Below are 20,490 nucleotides of genomic sequence, written 5' to 3'. Positions count from 1 at the left end.
TATATATATATATATATATATATATATATATATATATATATATATATATTACATTTTTCTATTCTGGTACGAATACATAACTAAAATGATGCAGGTGAACTTTTCTTTTTCTTTTTGAATAAAATGAAATAACATAAAATGCATCAATAGATACAGATATATAAAAACTTGTAGTAATATAAACGTAAATATAAAATAAATGCAGAATACTCACTCGTAATCCTGACTCTTCGTACTTTTCTTGTTTTCTCCCCCCTCCATTGAAGAGTCTTGCATTTTTTTCCTGTCGACATGACGAGGTACAGGTGGAGGAGGGAGACGCGTGCCCTTACTGCTGAGGGGCCGCCGCCCTTCAACGGCCCCGTGTGCCCTCTGCTGTCAGCACGTCAGGCACACTCCAATAAAAGACCACATTGTGGTATTTGCAGTCACACTCCCCGAACCTGCAAAGAGCTAGTTTTTGCAGGTGCGACAGAAGAACCGGGTGTCTCTCCTTCCTGCCACCTTCATATGGCACACCCGGACCATTGTTATTTCGCCTGCGCCCTTGTAGGAGCTCCAGTGTGTGATCCCCTGGCTGCAGCCGACATGCAGGGTCCGCTATCTGACGAAAAGTCATCTGGGCGGGGGCGGGCAGCAGGGGCGGTGGCAGCCAGGGGCGTCAGCATCAGGGGCGGCGGCAGCAGGGGCGTCAGTAGCAGGGGCGGCGGCGGCGGCAGCAGCGGTAGGAGCAGGACGACCAAAGTTGGCCCTCCTAATATCTGCCCTTTCCTCTAGGGGCAGATCTGCAGCTCGGGGCAGGAAGGCAGTGATGGAAGGCCACTCATTGGGATTAAAGTGGATGAGGGCATTCCCGGCTACCTCGAGGAACTGGATGAGGGACAACCTCCGGAGATTGGGACTGTAGTACCCACAGTAGAGGATGTAGGCATTCTGGAGGGCCAACTGAAGAATGTATTTGAGGAGCTTCTGTGTCCACCTCCCGGTTCTCCTGGCGAAGGGATAATACTGGATGAGTTGATCAAAGAGATCAACTCCTCCCATGTGCCTATTGTAGTGCCCAATGACGGTAGGGCGCTCTACACGAAACTCCTCATACATAACTCGGCCCTGCCGACGTGTCTTCTTCTGTTGCACGATCTCCTCTTGGATGGGTTCATGACTCGTTGTAATCATGGGGACGAGTCGGACCCCCATCCAACAGATGACGAAGGCAGCTCCCTTCTGCCGCCACTCTGTCTCTACTCTTGCCAGATGTTGCAGATGGCTAGCGAACCTCTTGAGGACATTCGGGGCCCCACGCACCAACCTAAGGGCACCACTGACGTGCACACCTGCTTCATACAGTTCCTGGGCCAAGGATACCGAGTTATAATAATTATCCATAAACAGGTGGTATCCCTGGTACGGAAATGATCCACAAGACTGAACACAGTGTCACGCAGCGTGGAGAAGACCCCGGAATACACCGAGAAGTCCACGACATATCCAGTGTTGGACTCCGTAATAAAAAAAAGTTTCACTCCATATTTCTTTGGCTTCTTGGAGTTATACACTTTAATGCTTAGACGTCCTTTGTAAGGCATCATCCCTTCGTCCAAAGAAAGTTCCTGCTAGGAACCACGAGAATTGTGCACCGTTCACGAATGTACTCCAACACTGGGCGGACTAAGATGAGGCGATCAGGGTTATTCCGGGGTATGGCCCTTCGGTTGAAGGCGTTGAAATACCTGTCCAACACCAGGAAACTATCACGGGGCATAACACCGGGCACATTGGGGGTACTTAAAAAAAAATTCCGCCTCCAATATTGTTTGACGTTGGTAGCAGGCATCATACCAAAAAAATGTTGGAGCCCCAAAAAATGCACCATGTCGGTGAGGGTTGCGAGCCCCGCCAGCGATATGACAAGGTGTTGTCCGTAGTTCGTCACAGCAGTACCGAGTGTAGTCCGCCATCTCTGCTACCAGATATTCCAGCAGTTCCCGCATAAGGAACAGGTGAATGAACCCCAGAGCAGTGAGAGTAACAGGTACGGTGAGCCCAGGTGCTGCCGTGAATGGGTGCATGTTAGGTGGGGTGGGGTCCTCTGACCGCCCCTCGTCGCTCTCGGATGACCGACCTTCACCTTGGCTGGCGCGACGCTCCGACTTATGTATGTGCACATGCAACCGCGCATGTCTCGGGCACGGTTTCGCACTCGAAACCCCCCCTTGGCCCATCCCATCTCCTCACTAGGCCCTCCCCCCCCCCCTCGCTTTCTGTATCGTCATTGCGACAAAACTAGACGACGCTATGCTCCTCCTCCTCCTCCCCTCCTCAGATTCCCCCTCATACGCACTAAACCACTAAATTCGAGCTCACTTTCAGGATGTGACCCTCGAACGGACATTGGGGGCAATATTCATCATCACTAACACCGGGAGTGATGTCCTCATCACTAGGTGACCAACCGCCATCAAAATGAGGACTTGCGACATGCTCCTGATCGAGCTCTGATAAGTAGTCATGAATGTCTTTTGGTTGGAGGCCTCCCAAATGCCTACGAATGCCCCTAAGGACACCACGATGCTTCCTAGGGGTTACTAAAGGCACACGAGACACACGTTGTGGTCCTAGAACACTTTCGTCCACACAGGGCCGCACGGAACGGCATTGAGGCATGAGGTCATCTTGGGTACTTCGTCCCTCGCCAGCATCCAAGTCAAAATACGTCTCACACACCGATCCCTCCCGACGGGTAAAACGCGCCTTTCATGCTCCATACATCATTGAGATATCTCTATGTACGTCTTGTGCCACCACAAATACTCAAACTCTCGCACAAGTTCAGCAAAACACGATTGCGGCAAAAGATCGCTCTCAGATGACGCGTCGCTGATGCAAGAAGGAGGCATTTCGCACATGCGCAGCTGGGTCACGCTTGTAAACAAAACAACAGCTTGATCCGTGAACTCCCGCCATCCCCCAAGGCTCATGATTCAAAAGTTTTTGCCTGGTAGGCCTATAAGTATTTTTCTGCAAATTAAAAAAAAAAAATTATATCGATGTACGATATGTCCAATCGGCACCCAATAGACAACTTATATCGACGTATAATACGTCCAATTTGGCGTTTAAAGGGTTAAAGGACATTTGTAGCTCGAATGATTTATATGAATCACGGTGATCATTATTCATATATATATATATATATATATATATATATATATATATACTATATATATATATATATAATATATATATATATATATACATACACGCACACACACACACACACACACACACACACACACATATATATATATATATATATATAATAATATAATAGAAATATATAGATATATATATATAATATATATATCTATATATATGTATATATACATATATATATCTATATATATATATATATATAATATATATATATATATATATATATATATATATATATCTATTAGTTTGTGTGGGGGGGGGTGAAAAGAAAATTGCAGGTGATCCTGGGGAACTTTTGTATTTCGACCTGACAGGCCTGACCAGTCAGTTTCTTGTTCCAAAATATTATCTGAGTGCTGCTTATTTGATCAAGAGATATAATTTATTGTCTGCAAATGTTCAATTAAACTTACACACACTACGCGAATGTTGTTTTTCAGAGCCGTAAAATGAAAGTATAACAACTTCGTTATTATATTTTACAGTAACATCAAATAAAGCTCTGACTGATTTTTAATGTAAATGAACGCAATGTTAATTTTAGTACGACTCTGGCCAACTGCGCAAAAGACATACTAAATGTAAAGATTATTATGTAAGTGGGGGAAAGTAAAGGCTCAAGGGTATAATAAAAAGGAAGAAACTTCATAAGGAGTACAATATCTATGGATACGTTAATACTTGTTCATGAAAAAAGTAAGCATCGTAGTGGCCTCAATTGTACCATCCAAATGGTGATGTATCCTATCCTTTTTATAGGATAGGATTGCATCCTTTGTGTTATTGTTTACAAAATAAGAGTAGTCAGATTAACATATAGAAATACCTAAGAAGTCATTGTTATACTTACGGTAATTGTCATTGCATACAGGACTGATCGGAGGCTGAGGATGAAATTACTGTTTGATTTTTGTGAAGCGGTCCTGCTTTGGGTCCTACAGTAGACTGAAGAGAAAGTGGAGGCTACCCTAGACCAGGGCTACGTCTTGATCAGTCGTCCAGTGGAAGGCCCAGGTGAGTCCCCTCTCATCAATTATACCTAACCCCGAGCAGAGGCTGCCTGCTCATCTAAGGTTTTTACCATAGCATGCTTGTGTACCTAGTATGCCAAGGCAAATAACTTACGGAAACCATAGGCCTAGTCTACGACCTACTAGCTAGGCTAGGCTATACCATTTTTGTGACTAGGCTACCTAGGTACCTTATCCCTATTTGCTTTGCCTTTTTCTAACAATAGGTAACTTCATCAGCTTCTCGTGTTTTCACCCTCATTTTGTTTTCATCTCCCACTTAGGCTGAATCCTAGGCTAGCCTTTTTAGGGTACAAAACCGCATGGACCAGGGGTGGACCATGTACGATCAGCGTGAACAACCCCAAAAAAAGTACATTATAACGCGTCCTGACATCGGAGATGGGCATCAGTCGCGACTTCTTGTTGGTGAGAAACGGAGCTAAAAACCTCTACTCCGGTGTCAGGATGCATTATAATGTACTTTTCTTGGGGTTGTACACATTGACGTACATGGTCCACCCCTGTACCGTGCGGTTTTGTACCCTATTTATTTATTTGTGACCCCGTGAACAACTGGGTGTTTTTTGTGTAGGTTGAGGTGGAAGGGGCAGATGCAGGTAGTGCAGAGTGGGGGCTGGAGAGGTAGTCTAGCAGGAATTATTTTGTACCTAGCTTAAGCACAACAGCACATAGCCCAGCTAACTAAGTTAGGGGGCAGGGAAAGCAGGTCACGGTCAGTGACATCAGTTGGTAGGTACCTACCTAGCCTAGCAGCTAGGACAGTTACAGGAATGCATTCCTCTTCAACTTAACCTTAGGTAGAGTGCCGGCTGCACCCCTGCTCAAAAGTGATGCTACGTCACAGCGTAGGATTTTCCTTGAAAATCAGGCTAGCCTATAGTAGCCAATAGGGACAGTTCCCTCATACAAAGGCTAAATAAACCTAACCTCTCCTATAAGGCGCAGGATATTGGTACGGCAGCCATATACTGAAAGCGATAGATATTGATACGGCTGTGAATTGCACGTGCGTCAATTTCAGACTTCCTGCCGTACAAATATAACATTGTGTGGTACAGGTACTTCAGATTCTGTCATTGGTGCCGTATTGCACTGTTGACTCGCCGTACGTACGGCAGTTAGCCACATCCATTTACCAGTTTGCTAATCGTGCAGCAGTTGCCATAAAGTGTTGCTAAGACCTATAGGTATGGCACTAGAAGATCAGTGACAGTAGTAATTATAGTTGAAGTGAATTGTTTTGCTGAACATGTTCAATTCAAAATGTCAAAGTGAAGCACCATACTGTCATCACCAAAGCACCAAAACATTTTGACAGTAAATTAAGATATAAAAAAATCACAATGATAATTAAACACACCTACTTAGATTTTGACTACCTATCTAGTTAGTACATGAAAAATAAAACTAAACTAGTCTGTGCATTTCAAATCTTCTTTGAATCTCCTCTGAACCGTGTAATAATACATCAGTTTTTGCCAAAAAAGAAATGTTTTCAGGTTTCAATGCGCTGAAAAAGACAATAGACATGTACGAAGAGTCAAACTTCCAGAAATTGTATATTGGTAGGTCACGAACGATCGAATCGGCCCTGAAAAGAGCTCCGAAGAGGAGATTCAAAGAAGATTGAAATCGTGCTCTGCTGTATTCATGGTGGTAAGGAAAACTACCAAAGTCGACCCTCTAGTTAATGGCCTAATCAATTGTAAGTAATCATCCAAATCAGGTCTGTTAACAGCATGTTTCCCATAATGGACGCACTACTGACTGCTGCACTACTTTACTAGCTAGGCCTCATATCTTTGAATCTCCTCTTTGGAGCTCTTTTCAGGGCCGATTCGATCATTTGTGACCTACGGATATACAATTTCTGGAAATTTGACTCCTTGTAGATGTCTGTTGCCCTTTTCAGATCGTAGAAACCTGATAACATCTCTTTTTCGGTGAAAACTGATGTATTATGTTACACGGTTCACGTTACTCGGTCGCTATTTTCTTTCTGTCACTGATATGCCTGAGGCGGTAGACAAGGATTCGTGCATGCGCAATTCACAGCCGTACCAATATCTATCAAAATCAGGATACGGCTGCCGTACCAATATCCAGTTTGTTCCTATACAGCCAGGTCCTGACCTAACCAGATCTCACTTACCTAACCTCACTTAGGCCATTGTGCCCTAACCAGGCCACCCTGGACTCCCCCCCCCACCCCCAAAGGGCAGTCAGTAACTAGTGGGAACCAGCCTGCGCAACTGTCCTATACAGTAGAACCCCAGGTAAATTTTTGTTGGAGTACACTCAGTGATTTTTTTGCATGAAAAACGGTTTTTCTGCTAGTTTTCTTGTTGTTTTGTTGTGTTCTGATGTTATTACCCTGTGCAAAACCCTTGTTTTCCATTGACCACCACCTTGAATATCACAACGGTAATTTGGGTACCCAGGTGGGAACTGGGGGTTTTTGGTGGGGGAAAATGGAAACTAACAATATAACCGGAAGATAATAACACCAAAATACAAAAAGGCAGCAAAAAAACTAACAGAAAAAATGGTATTCCATGCAAAAATAGGAGGGTGAAAGAACACTTACGCATTGACTCGGGATGTGGTAGCTATCTCGAGCTCCGTTTTCTAAATCGTCCTATTTTCTAAACCACTATTCACAAAAGTGGGTAATGCAGAAAATGTGTAAAATAAGAGTAGTCTAACCTTACAAACCCACCTAACCTAACTTAGGGGAAGGTTATCCATACTTAGCAGGGGGAGGGGGGGGGGTTCAGCCCCTGCGACCCCCCTCCCCTAAAAAATTATGCCTAAAATTATCTACAATGACAAATGATCTTACCTTATTGATGTTGATCCGACCTTAAAAAGCACGGTTTATCACACTCGTAAAAAGGATAAACTTTCTTCATTGTTACGTATAAATCGTGATAGTACCACATCAGTGTACCAACGATTCTCCCGCATGGAGGCCATCGTTGAACTGAAAATTTTCTTTTTTGTGGGGAAGAACCAGTCGTCTTTCATGAAAAGCCAATCAAAACTTAGCACAAAAATATATAAGAATTGTGACTGGGCAAAATCCATTAGCCAATAATATTACAGTACATGGACGTACATGGCAGTAATAAGAGGACCGCGATGAGTAGGTGGAGCTACTGCGCATGTGGGAGGAAATTGTCACAGTAAGCATTGGGGAGGAGTCAAGTAGAAAGGAAACGAACATACGAACAAATGAGAACGACTCTTTGTGACAGTGGAATCATCAACAAAGAACTTTTAAAAAATGCATACGCACCGTAATTTGATTATTTTTTCCTCTGTCATTATGCATTTGTGGAGGTAATGTGTTTAGAATAAATATCTTGCTTTCACGTGTTTTAGCCCCAAAAAATATAAATTACAATGTAGGAGGTGGGTGGACTCTTTCGGAAAATAACGGAACCCCAGTCCTCGACCATATTAGAACTAGACATAATCGAATTTCGAGCAAAAAACCGGAATCTGACCCGATGAATCATATGATTTTTGTAAACAAAAGTTTTTAATTGTTCCGACACGGCATACAAACCTTCGGTCCTTTTACAATAGGAAGGTACTAGCGGCAGCTGGATAGGTCGTAAGCTTTCGAACAAGGGGTTCGGTAGTTAACTGCTTGTCCGACAGGCCGAGGCGCGACTGGGAGGTAAACAAACCACTTTTTGCTTTCGGCCTGCTGGCGTGTAGACGTGTATCATCGCTCTCTGCCCGCTTCATCGTCGTTGCTTTCGCATGGTTGTGTTTTTCTTTTTCTATTTATCTAGTGAAACTGAATTGTAAGTACATCATTTCATATTAATAAACATTACCTTAATATATTTACTAGCCCTAAATCCCCAAAACCGCACCAAAATTTACCACATTGGCAACCCTGTTACCTCCAATCCTATTCTGTCCGCCAGTTGGCAACACTGTCGTTGACAGATACGAAAACCTTCCCTCAAATCAGTTGTTAACGAGCGCCCGTTGTTGTTTACATCACGGCCGCTCTTTATAAATTTCCTTAAACATTTTTGTGCCTTTAAAGCTTTCATTATTTGTTAAATGAAACTTTATATGAATTACCACTCACAGCATTACATCACGAAATAGTGAATTAACTTTGATTTCTGTTGTGGTTCTTATCTTAAATTACGAACTTTTGCGCGACCCGGAACTACTGACCTGTCCAATTCTACAATGGATTACCAAGAAATTACGATGCTTCCTTCTGCCAGCAACATCAGGAACTGCCCGGTTTGTGGACAAGGATGAGTAGCAGGGAGTATGAACCCCATGACATTTGTAGTTCTTGTCGTGGAACAGTTTGTGACTGACTTCTCGTTGTGACGTATGTAAGCCCTGGTCTGGACGAGGTATGACTGCTTTATATGAAACGCCAACAATCTTGCAAGCGTAAAAGATCGGTTAAGGAGAAAAAGAAATCGATTGCTAAAACTGTATCTAACGAATTCTTTGACTTGGGCGCTCATGATTCTGGCTCTTCGGTTTCGGTATCGTACGACTCCGATTCCGAATTAATTGATGCTTTGCCCCCTGTACAACCGGTAATTAGTGAAGTTAGTTCTGATGTAGATTCGAAGATTTTGGCAATGGAAACTACCTGGAAACAGAATTTTAAGAAATTACAGCTTAGTCCTAGATAGAGATATTTCTGCTAAGTTTTTAACAATCTGTCAGATAATTTTCAAGAAGCCTTTACTAGAATGTCTAACACACTTTTAGATTCATTTTCAGCTCCTCGTCAGGTACCTGTCGACAGCACCATGGGTAACGGTGCGACAGATACCCCGGCTTGTGAACCCCGTCGTGGCGAAGGCCTAGGGGGATCCGGTCCGGGCAGGTGCCTAACGAATCTTTACCCAACGTGTGTTAGTCCCGTACGTGCCAAAGGGCGCTTATTTATGAGAAGGGGGGAGGTATTAGTGTCAGACCTAAGATAGCTAGTCGTCAGGATTTTACTTCAGAGAAGTTTCTAAGTTAGGATCTGACGATGATGATGATGATGACGCGGATTCGTGTGATATTGATGTTTCCTCGAATGGATGTCATGATGTAGAATTCAAGAAACTTTTTGATTTATTTTGAGTTTTCTTCCTCAGGCGAGGCCTAAAGAGCAGAAGCAGCCTCCGCCTCGTTGTATCACAGAAGGGATTTTTCTTGACGGTCCCTTCCCGGCCTCACGGGAATTTTTACGTTTTTCCCCTTTGCCCAGAGGTTCGCGAGAGTGAGGACGGACGTTGCCGCTAAACTTTCGAAGGTGATCGGGGAAGGGAAGAGGAAGCTCTCTTCTCTTCTACGACACCGGAGAGGAGTTTACCAGGTGGCGGATGATTCTTCATTCTCTCGACCCCCCAATCCAAATCCTGATTTTGTCCGACTTTCAAGTCAACCCTTGCCTTCTAAGGCTTCGGTCTCTGTCTCAATTGAAGATTTTATTGCTATGGAGGCTGTTATGAGCTCCTTACAAGAAGCTCAATCCTTCAATATGTGGGTCCTCGGAGGGCTTTTAATGTATATAACAAAGGACTCCGGGTTTGTTCCTCCTGATGCTCCTCTTTTTGAGAAATTCTGCTCATCCATTTCAATCGCTTCTGACATCAGAACGAGCTTGGCTGCTTCAATGCAGGCCTTTCTTGTTTTCTCTAAGGCGTAACCTGTATTTGTCGCAGTTACCCTCCTCTGTATCGGAGATTCAGAGAACCCGTCTGTTTGTCCTCTTTCTCCTTTTGGGGCGAATTTCCTTTTCGATATTTCTGTGCTTTCTGAGGTGTTTTGAAGGAACATCAAGTGATTTGCCTCTTCCCAAGCTCACTGGCCTTATCAAGAGCTTTTTCCTCTGGTCTTCCTCCCATTCCTTCAAGGAGTAAGCGTAAGTTTAGGACCAGATCTGTACCTTCTGCTCCAGCCCAACAACCCCCTCCTTCTGGCTCTTTTTTTTTCCAGAGTACATCTCAGGTTGCTGGTGCTCTTCTTCATCCTCTGGTGCTCACCCTTTGAAACGCGGGAGAGGTTCTTGGCGTGGCTCCAAGGGCAGAGAAAGAGCTCAACCTCCAGGAGGACCTTCTTCTTCTTCTTCTTCTTCTTCCTTGTCTCTGCGTAAGAATTTTCGGAAGTAGGAGTCATCACCTCGCCTGGAGACCGCAGTAGGAGCTTGTCTCTCCCCGCCATTGGTCAGCTTGGCAGGGGAGAGCGGTGGATGCTTGGGTGGTGGAGGTCCTGAAGGAAGGTTACGAGATCCCTTTTGTTTCCAGACCTCCACTTTCCAATCGTCCTCTCGATTCAGCAGTTATTCCCTCACTCAATCAGGGGTCAAGCCTTGGAGAAGGAGCTTTCGGCCCTCTTGGAGAAGGATGCCATAGAGCGAGCTCCTCCTTCTCCCGGGTTTTACTCTCGGATGTTTGTAGTTCTAAAGGCCTCGGGTGCCTGGCGCCCATCATAGATCTTTCGGTTTTGAACAAGTTTCATTCTAAAGTCCAAGTTCAGGATGGAGACGGTCCAGACTGTTCTTTCATCCGTCAGGATGGGGGGACTGGATGATTTCCATCGATCTGCAGGATGCTTATCTGCAAATCCCCATCCATCCAAGAAAGCAGACCTTACCTTCGGTTTTTTTCACGGACTCGGGAGTTTTTTGCCAGTTCAAGACCCTTTGTTTCGGCCTCACCACTGCTCCACAGGTCTTTCTCGGGTGATGGCTCCTGTTTCAGCTATTCTGCATCGGTTAAATGTAAGGATGCTTCGGTATCTGGACGATTGGCTAGTCCAGGCCGAATCTCTAGAGAAATGTCTCCGGTCGAGGGAGATAGTTCTGTCTCTTTGTGTCGAGTTGGGCATTCGTGTCAACTTCGACAAGTCCAATCTAATCCCTTGCCATCATGACTTATCTGGGATTGTTTTGAATTCCCAGATTTTGAGGGGCTTCTCCCGCTCAGAAACGGATAGACAAGCTTCTGAGTCTGATCGAAGAATTTTTGTCCTCCGTAACGCAGCCAGTTTCTCTTTGGAGGTCTCTCCTGGGCCATTTTGTCATCCCTCATCCAACTGGTCGTCTCAGAATGAAGGTCCCTTCAGTCGACACTTCGCCAGTCATGGGATTTTGGTGTCCGAGGACACGATAGTCGCCTCTTCTCCACAATGTCGGAAGGATCTCCGTTGGTGGATGCAAGTTCACCGCCTCAAGTCAGGGACATCTCTTCTTTCGGTTCCTCCGGACCTAATGTTTTGGTCAGGACGCCTCGGATCAAGGTGGGGCGCGGCCCCACAACCCTGGGCTCCCGAAGCCGCTTCGGGCCTTTGGGTTAGAGGAGGAGAGGAGCATGTCAATAAATTGGAGGGAACTGAGGGCAGTGTACCTAGGCCTTCTTTCATTTCAGGAACAACTGTTGGAGTCGGTTGTCGCGATCTTTGTCGACAACACCACAGCAGTCTCGTACTTGAGAAACCAAGGCGGCACACAGTCAGGATCTTCTCACTCAAGAAGCCCGATCAATCCTGTGTTGGGCAGAAGACAGGGGGATTACGTTGGTCCCTCAGTTTTATCCTGGGCCATCACAACGTCTTAGCAGACGCCTTGTCGAGACCGAACGAAGTTCAAGGGTCGGAGTGGACACTTTGCCAGGAAGTCTTCGACAGCCTCAGGAAGAAATGGCCTGTCACAGTCGATCTGTTTGCCACCCCACTGATTTTCGGTGCCAGATATTCTTCGCCCCTTACCAGACTCCTCAGAGTGGCCGGGACAGACTCTCTTTTGCAGGACTGGGAGGGACTTCAAGCCTATGCTTTTCCTCCGTTCTCTCTGGTTGAGGTCAGTCCTCAACAAAGTGAGGGCAACCAAGCGTCTGGATCTCACCTTGATCGCCCCCTTCTGGCCACAGAAGGACTGGTTTCCCGACCTTCTGGAAGCACTGGGTGGAACCCCCCATTCGCCTGCAGAGAGACCAGATCTTCTCAAACAACCCCATTTTCATCGGTTCCATCAGAGGCTCCACATGCTTCATCTTCATGCCTGGTAGACGTCAGGAAATCAGGAGGTTCTCCAAGCATGAAGGGTTCTCCTCCAGAGTGGCGGCGACAGTTGGCTCTTGCCAGGCGGCAATCAGAGTAGTAATTATCAGCTAAATGGTCGTTTACAGACGTTGGTGTAATCTCAAGGACATTCAATTTCTAGACCTTCCTTACCGAAAGTAGCGGAGTTTTTGAGTTCATTTACATCATGACAGGGCCCTGTCACCTTCGTGCATTAAGGGTTATAGGTCTATGCTTTCCTATGTTTTTAAGGCAAGGCTCCTGAGATCTCTTCATCTTATGTCATTAGAGAATTTACTTCGATCTTTTTCCCTATCTCGACCCAGGCCGCAGTGTTCGCCTCCGACATGGGACGTTAACAAAGTCCTTCAAGCCTTAAGGTTCCCTCCGTTTTGAGCCTCTGAATTCTGCCAAATTTAGGGACCTCTCTTCTAAGACACTCTTCCTTGTCTCACTGGCTACAGCCAAGAGGGTGGGTGAACTGCAAGCACTCTCTTTTCTGGTTGCCAGATCTGGACAAGACATGATTTTGTCATACCTTCCTGAATTTGTCGCAAAGACTGAATCGTCTGATAATCCATTCCAGGTCTTTCGTACTGAAGTCGCTGGTCAACTTTGTTGGTAATTTAAATGAGGATTAGTTCTTTGCCCTGTTAGGGCGCTCATGTTATTTACACCGCACGAAGGACATTCAGTCGTCCCCGTCATCTGTTTGTTTCACCCCGAAATGTCAAGAGACCTATTTCAAAGAATGGTGTATCTTTTTTCTCAGAGATCTGATCGTTAAAACTGGTGGTTCGGCTGCTGGGGAGACCAGACGCCGAGAGCACACAGTATTAGAGCAGTTGCTACATCAGTAGCTTTTATGAAGAACGTCAGTCGCCAAGGTGCTTGAGGCGGCGACTTGGCGTTATAATTCTGTTTTTTGCCTCTTTTTACTTGAGGGATATTTCTCTAGTTCTAGGCGACCTTCGTTCTTTGGGCCCGTTGGTGATGGCAGGACAGGTCGTCAGACAGGAGAATTAGGTAGTCTTCCTGTTTTACGTTTGGTTGCTACCTATATATTATTCATTAATTTTTGTTTTGTTGTATATAGTTTTTGTTTTTGTATTATAACCCATGGCAGTTTTTGACGTAGTTATAATGGGAATTAGGCAGTTTGGTATTTAGGTGTTTTTGATGACAAGGACTGACTGCTTGGCAACTCATGCTGCTTCCAGTTTCAGTGTGAAATGGTTCCAGCCACTGGGTTGTCGGCACTGGCGACTACGCTTCTCCCAGAGTCGATGCTGACCTAGGACTAGCCACTGGTTCGCTTGTCCTGACGACTCCTGCTTCTTCCCTACGTCCTGGACAGGAATTAGTCGATGGATCGTCCTGCTGTCATCTGGTGACCTCGCTCACCATCTACTTTTTGTCTCACCTGTCTTCTCAGAGTCAGACACTCGTGGGAGATCAGGCGACACTTAGTAGCCCTGAGTTTCTTGTTGACGAAGTCGGTTGCGTTGATATACCCCCGATGATCGTGTAACATGAGACCAGGTTGGACTGTCAGGCATTCGTCCTTCGGGACTTGAATCGCCTTTTTTGCTCCGCGCTCCTTTCTCTTGGCACCAGAAAGCTCGAGTTAGGAGTTGCTCATGAGCCGATTCGTTGCTGGCGACTTCGGGTTGCGTTGATACACCCCCAAGGTTTGCTTAGCTTTGAATCGCCCAGACAGTCCAGACACTCATCCTTTAGGGAAAGAATAGTGCTTGATAGTCCTTCAGGGTGCAGCCTTGCTGTCCGCAATTCGTCTGACTGGTCACCTGGTCGGTCACCTGACTTTAGTACAGACGGACTGACTATGCACTTACTCCTTGTCCTGTGCTACCGCAGTTGGTGGCATTATGGTAGGAGACTTTGAGTTGTTAGTATCTTTGACCTTGGGTTGAGTTTTGACTGCCTATGATATATATTTCTTTGTTTGTTTTCTCCTATTCTGTCCGAAGGGGAAATTGTATTCAGATTCCCTCCTCCTTTTCAATGTGGTTAATCGGGCTAGATAAATTATAAGGTAAGGTTGTTTTTATTAATATGGAATTTTTATTCTAAAATTAATATAATAATACTTACCTGTATAATTTTATCTAGTCCCACCCATCCTACCCCACGATCTGCCTATCACAACTGATTTGAGGGAAGGTTTTCGTATCTGTCAACGACAGTGTTGCCGACTGGCGGACAGAATAGGAGGTAACAGGGTTGCCAATGTGGTAAATTTTGGTGCGGTTTTTGGGGATTTAGGGCTAGATAAATTATACAGGTAAGTATTATTAATATTAATTTTAGAATAAAAATTCCATATTTATTTCCATTGAATTCAATTGTGAATTAAGGATCTTGGTTTCTCCACGCCCTCCGATTCACCCGAGTGCCGGGACTGAAGGGCGTAAGTGCGGGAATTCATTTTTCCCAGAAATGATCCTCGTATTGTGTATGCTCGGTGCTAAGGGCGGGAGAGCGCTCGCTCCGAGCTTATATTTTGGTTGGAAATGTGTAGATGAAAATCGTAAGTAAGTGCCCTTTTCATTTATATTTTTTTTTACCACCTGTATGCTCGTTGCCGAGCGAATGCGCTCGGCACGAAAACTTATTCTGTATGGAAGTGGAATCGCAAGTTACAGTATTCTTTTTCATTTTCATATATTTATTTTGATTGTAGCAATACTCATTTTGGATCAGTTTCCGCTCTTACCCGGAAATTGAAATTGTCCTTTCCCCTTTTTTATTTGAATGAAGTGAAATCGCAAGTGCAGTTCTTTTTCATTTTTATATTTTATTGAGATTGCATTATTTACTTGGATCAATGTTTTCCGCTATTTCCCGGGAATTGATCCTTCCCCTTTTTATTTTGTATGAAGTGAAATCGCAAGCGCAGTATTCTTTCATTTTCATATATATTTTGATTGCATCAATTCATTATGGATCAAGGTTTTTCCGTTCATAATCGGGAATGGCTCCTTTTACCCTTGCGCTCGGTAACCGAGGGCGCAAATGCGCTCGATCCGAGCCCTTATTCATTGTGAAGTGAATCGTAATGCAAGATTCTTTTTCATTTTATTCTTTTTATTATTGATTGCATCAATGTTTTATTTGGTTCAAGTTCCGCTCAGTCAGGGAATTGATCCTTGTGCCCTTGCATTCGGTGCCGAGGGCACGATTGCTCTCGGGCTCTTATTATTATTGTTGGGTACATGGGTGCTGTGCGGGGGTGGGAACGAGAATTCCCCCCCCCCCCCCACTCAGCTCCCACAGATGGCCCTTCCCCTTCGGGGGGGAGGTTATCTGGGTTCTTCTCCTCGCCCGATCCGTCGAGCACGGGGAGGGCGCTCGGTGCGGCGCTCGGTGGCCCGATGTACAATTGTATTCGGGGTCTTCTTCCGCTCGTTCGGTGTGGGGTCTCACCCCCCCGCGCGATAGGGGACTTCCCCCCCACTAATCACTACTACTGTTATTTCCGCAGGTGCTACTGCCACGAGGGTGGACCTTGGTGAGGTATGGGCGTCCTTCGATTTGCAGGGCGTGCTAGTGTCCAGGGGCTGCGGTTCTATGTCTGGGCCTACTGCGGTCACCCATGGAGTGGTGACCACGACAACGATATCGACTCCAGGTGACGACGTCCCTCCTCGCCTGGTGTACTCGCCTCACGTGGTAACAGTCTTGCCTACAGCTGCTGTGAAGTGCCGTTCGCCGTACCGAGAGGGGGGGCGTGCCGCCGCCGCTCGTGGTTGCCGCGCTGCCGCGACCACACTTCCGCTGCCCTAGAGCTCGCCCCTGGACCTGCCGCCAGTACCAGGATGTTGCTGGCTGCTGCCTCCCACCTGTGTTTCCGATTGCCTGGGCTGACTGTCCACTGCAGAGCTTGCTGGCTGTCGCTGCCGTTGCTGCCTGGCTGTCCCTGCCGTTGCTGCGCTGGCTGTCCCGTGCCGTTGCTGCGCTGGCGTCCCTACCCTCCGATGCTATGCTGGCTGTGCCTGCTGTTCCTGAGATGCCATACCTGCTGACGTCGTCCCTGTTCGTGGTGGTACTTACCCCAGACTTTGGTCTGTCTGTACAGGTGCGTCCGGGCCCAGCCCTGTGGCTTCGGCTACAGCAGCCCCGGCTCCGCCCTGGATAGCAGATCTTACGTCTGTCCTGAGGAAGCTGACGAAAAAGAGGAGAAGTTGTCGTCGTCGTCTTCATCTTCTTCATCGTCGTCGGCTGCCGCCTCTTCCCCTTCGACTTCTAAGGCTTCACAGCCGAGGAAGAAGAAGGTTGCCTCCTCCCTCCTAAAAAGTCTCCCTCGGAGCTTCTCTGGGACCCGTCTCACCTCGGTGGGACGGGAGGGTTCCTTCCTGTGGTCCTCCTGCTCCTTCGGGAGCGGGGCCCGTCTCCTCTTCCGCAAGGAAGAAGACTACGGGACCAGAGGGGTACCGGCTAACACCGGTACTTCCTCGCCTGGTGTCAGTGGTTCTGCCACTGCATCAGGGTCCGTCTCGGTCTCTTCGTTCGCGGGAGGTACCGAGTGTACGGTCGCCTTACCAGCGACCGTGCAGCCAGGAACCAGACCTCTGAGCCCGCTCAGCGTCAGGTTCACGGCACGGAGCGGAAGGCTGGTGACAGCCGCTCACGCGACTCTCACCAGACCAGCTCTCGCTCTCGCGCGACCAGCTGGCTACCCGGGGACGTTACGATCCACGACCGCCACGGGCTGAGGCTGGGAAGAGGTCCCCCCCCCGTTCGCTGGTGCCAGCCACGGCTGGAATCAGCGACGTGACGTGCCGTGAGGACAAGCACCGGTCTCACCGTGACAGTGGAGCCTGCAGGTCGCCTGACCGTCGCTCTCACAGAGAGCGATCGGGTACGCGGGTACGGCAACCAGCACCAGCTCTTCTGACACTCGAGATCGGGGCCGCTGTGCTCAGTCCAGCCGTTCTCCACAGCGAGACGGTTCGACCAGGCCTGCAGCTCGATCGCCACCGCGGGTTTGACGATCGCCTGCAGCCCTCCAAGCCTGCTGTTCTGCCAGCGAGCGAGGAGGGAGCGTCAGGTCTGCCTCTCCCGTACCTTCAACCTCCTCGGGTTACACCAGGAGGACGAGGTATTGAGGAGTGATCGTGAGGGTGCGCCCCTCATGATCCCACCACGACGCTACGTGCCAGGCACGGTTTCTTGGGACCGCCAGGACGTATGCGCAAGTGGATGGAGAGACCGAGAGGGCTGTCGCTGTTCCCCCTTCTTAGGAGGAAGGTTCTCGGAATATGCTCTTGTTCGATAGGGCTTAACGGTCCTACTCTGCAAGATGCTGTGACTTTCCGAGATCCAGAGGAACTTTGCCAGGTTATGGTGCTGATTTCGTCAGCACAACGACCTCTGGGAAGGATCGCCGCTCCCACCAGCAGAGCCACGTCTCGGCTTCGAGTCTTTTTGGGGCCCGAGAGGGAACCCAAATCGACGGTGGGTCTGCCGCGATCGGAGCTTGCCGACTGTGTTGAACCAGGTAGTCTCTCGTCTCCGGACAAAGAAGGCTCTCTCAGTTCTGGCCGGTGTCGAACAAGCTACTTCCACCTCCTCTACTGCGACAGAGGCGTTTTTACGTGTCTTCGGACACCGTATTTGAATACCCCTTCGGTCCTCCTGAGAGGTTTCGACCTCGACGAGGACTGGAATGAGTCGGAGGACGGTATCGGCTCTCTCCTGTCAGGTGTCGATCAGCCCCACCAGAACGACGTTCACAGTGGCGGCAGACCCTTACCTACAGTATGAGTTCGTAACCCTCCTCGGGCGGGAAAAACGTTTTATCCTGACGATACGTTTTTCCCAGGCTCTGAGAGGCCATCGCCGTAAGGCGATGGCTGCTCCTTTTCTTCTCCTCCAACTGCTAGTTCCGCTGGGAAGGCGAGCCAGTATCCAATTCCTCCCCCATTCCCTCTCTCCTTACGGCTACGAGGGAAAGGGGAGGGATCCTACAGAGATTTCCTCTGTAAAGATCCCACGTTAGGGGCTGCGCTACCGGGACGGGGGGACCTTCGGGTCCTACCTGACGTAAGCCCCGGTCGTTGAGGAGGGATCCTGCCCCTTTCCTCGATTTCTACGGGAATCGAGAGGACCACCAGCCGATATCGTTTGACGAATTCGGTGGGGTTTCGCAGAGTGCTTAGAATTCTACGGAATTTCTAGCGCACTCAGAGTGTTCGAGTTTTTTTTTTACGCTCTCCAAACACTTAGGCGAGACCACGGTCCAAAGTGAGCGAGAATCCCCGATAATTGTTACACGATAATCGGGAACCTCGCTTATGCTCGAATTCCTGTAACTTTCTAGCATTTGGAAGGAGACTGCTGCTGAAAGAAAGTATCTCACAGTAGGCGATTAACCTGGAATAGAGAAGAACGGACGGGAACTTCCAGTTTGGCTTGAACTATCGTCTTCGGTATTCTGTTCACCATTGAAGCTTTCCTTTGGGAAAGACTTCTCCTTCACTCTCTTGACTAGAGAACGAAGGCGGTCGATCTCCAATCCTTATTCTCATTCCTTGAGGGGAAAAGAATTTAGGATGGAGGTCGTGTTACAGAACCTACAAATATACTACGTATATTACCCTCGCGACATGATTCTTTTAACAGTTGAATTGTCCGGGGGGTAGGCACAGACCGTAGTTAACTCTACGGTTTGTGACCGAGACGAATTGTATCTTAATTGAACTGCAACTCGGGGTTGCCTGCAACCTCCCAGCAGTTATCAGTTTCGATTTTAGATACTTGGTATTGTCACGACAACACCAAATCAGCTTTTGTATTTACCGAAATCCGTTTCGTTTAAATATAATTGCTCGAGCGTATTCTTTATGCTCGATGGTTCTAGCCGAACGCATTCCTTCGTGGAAGGGATTTAACTGGCAACATCAGGATGACGAGTCACCGAGAGCTACTGCGTATTGAACTGCCTGATAGCAGCTCAGTATCAGCTAGGTCTCGGAGATGCACGGTCGGTTACGTCTCTCTCTCCCCTGGTTTGATTGACTACCGAACCGTATCTCTACCCACAATCATTGACTTAGGTCTCTGATTAACGGGGATTCTCGCAATAATGAAGGACCATCTACTGCTGTGACGCTCGATTTCATCGCCTTCGACATTGCGAGAATTTTCAACAGAGATATCTCTTGGACTCTTTCATCTTTCTGTTTACCGCACGGTAACAGAAGTCTGTACTAGTCTCCCGCTGCATCGCACCGCGATAATGCGAATGATTTTTGCAGACATCTGAGTTTGTCTTCAAAATATCTCGTATTCGTAGGTGTGCAATTATTCATTGCTCGCCCTGAATTACAGATGTGTCAGAAGACATCGCCTACTCTCCGACCTGACAGCTCTACTTCCAAATGTTCAGCCCATGAGAAGCAGTTCTTCAGGCAGTATTTCCATGTGTCTTCATTACTGAAAAGCGCTCCGCTTTTATTGCAACTACGATCCTCACAGGACAGCAATGAATAGGCGGTTAGCGTTCTCAGTCTTTGTAGCACAGGTTCAGAATCTTGAGAATCCTTCTCTCGGTTCAGCTGTGAAGACGTAGTTGCATTTTCTGTAAACACCTTCGTCTTCAACGACACATAGTGTTGTTTCTCCTTAGCTGAGAATCAACTATACTTTGAGATATCTTGCCATCAGGGACCTCGGTCTCTAGAAGGCAATTGACTTTCGCCTGTTGGGCACATGCCTTAAGAGAATCATCACCCTCCGGCCTTCTGGCATCGGTGACGAACAAATTATTTTGTTTAGTCTCTTGCATAACCCTTTTAAGGCGAAGGTCACATGACTTGCTCGGGTGCTTGGACAACTTGCCTCCTACCGAACGCAGTCAGTCGGCAGCTGTCAGAGCGCCCAAGTCAGTTACGAACTTCGCTGTGGACTTAGTTCGGTTGTTCCATAACAGTCTTTTCTTCGTTCCTAACGGCTTGTCCACAGTACCCATACCATCGACACCCACATTGAGTGTCGGGTGTCCTATCCACTACCGAGAAGAAGAACTTCACTGCATGGGATAGGAGAATGTGAGACACTTCGCTGCAGACGGATAGACCAGTATGGGTATAGGACATCACCGAAGTCGAGAAGAGGGATAGGTCATAACGACCATTCCCTTCTTTTCCTCTGA

The 20,490-nt window shown here is 47.2% G+C and overlaps 1 protein-coding gene and 1 long non-coding RNA gene across 3 annotated transcripts in view; one reads left to right on the top strand and one right to left on the bottom strand.

Annotated features, from left to right (window-relative positions):
- Positions 1 to 20,490, bottom strand: part of LOC135224575 (ubiquitin carboxyl-terminal hydrolase 38-like) — a 476,208-nt gene that overhangs the window by 358,973 nt on the left and 96,745 nt on the right. The gene's annotated exons all lie outside the window — the stretch shown is intronic.
- LOC135224577 (uncharacterized) overlaps positions 3,754 to 20,490 on the top strand; it is a 39,914-nt gene continuing 23,177 nt past the window's right edge. Inside the window, exons 1-2 of the long non-coding RNA XR_010316768.1 lie at positions 3,754 to 3,909; positions 4,085 to 4,227. This is a non-coding gene — a long non-coding RNA (uncharacterized LOC135224577). The remainder of the gene's footprint in view (positions 3,910 to 4,084; positions 4,228 to 20,490) is intronic.

This window comes from Macrobrachium nipponense, chromosome 12, assembly GCF_015104395.2.
Source record: "Macrobrachium nipponense isolate FS-2020 chromosome 12, ASM1510439v2, whole genome shotgun sequence".
Lineage (NCBI taxonomy): Eukaryota > Metazoa > Arthropoda > Malacostraca > Decapoda > Palaemonidae > Macrobrachium > Macrobrachium nipponense.
The sequence above is the reverse complement of the archived record's forward strand: the minus strand, read 5'-3'. Positions and strand labels throughout refer to the sequence as shown.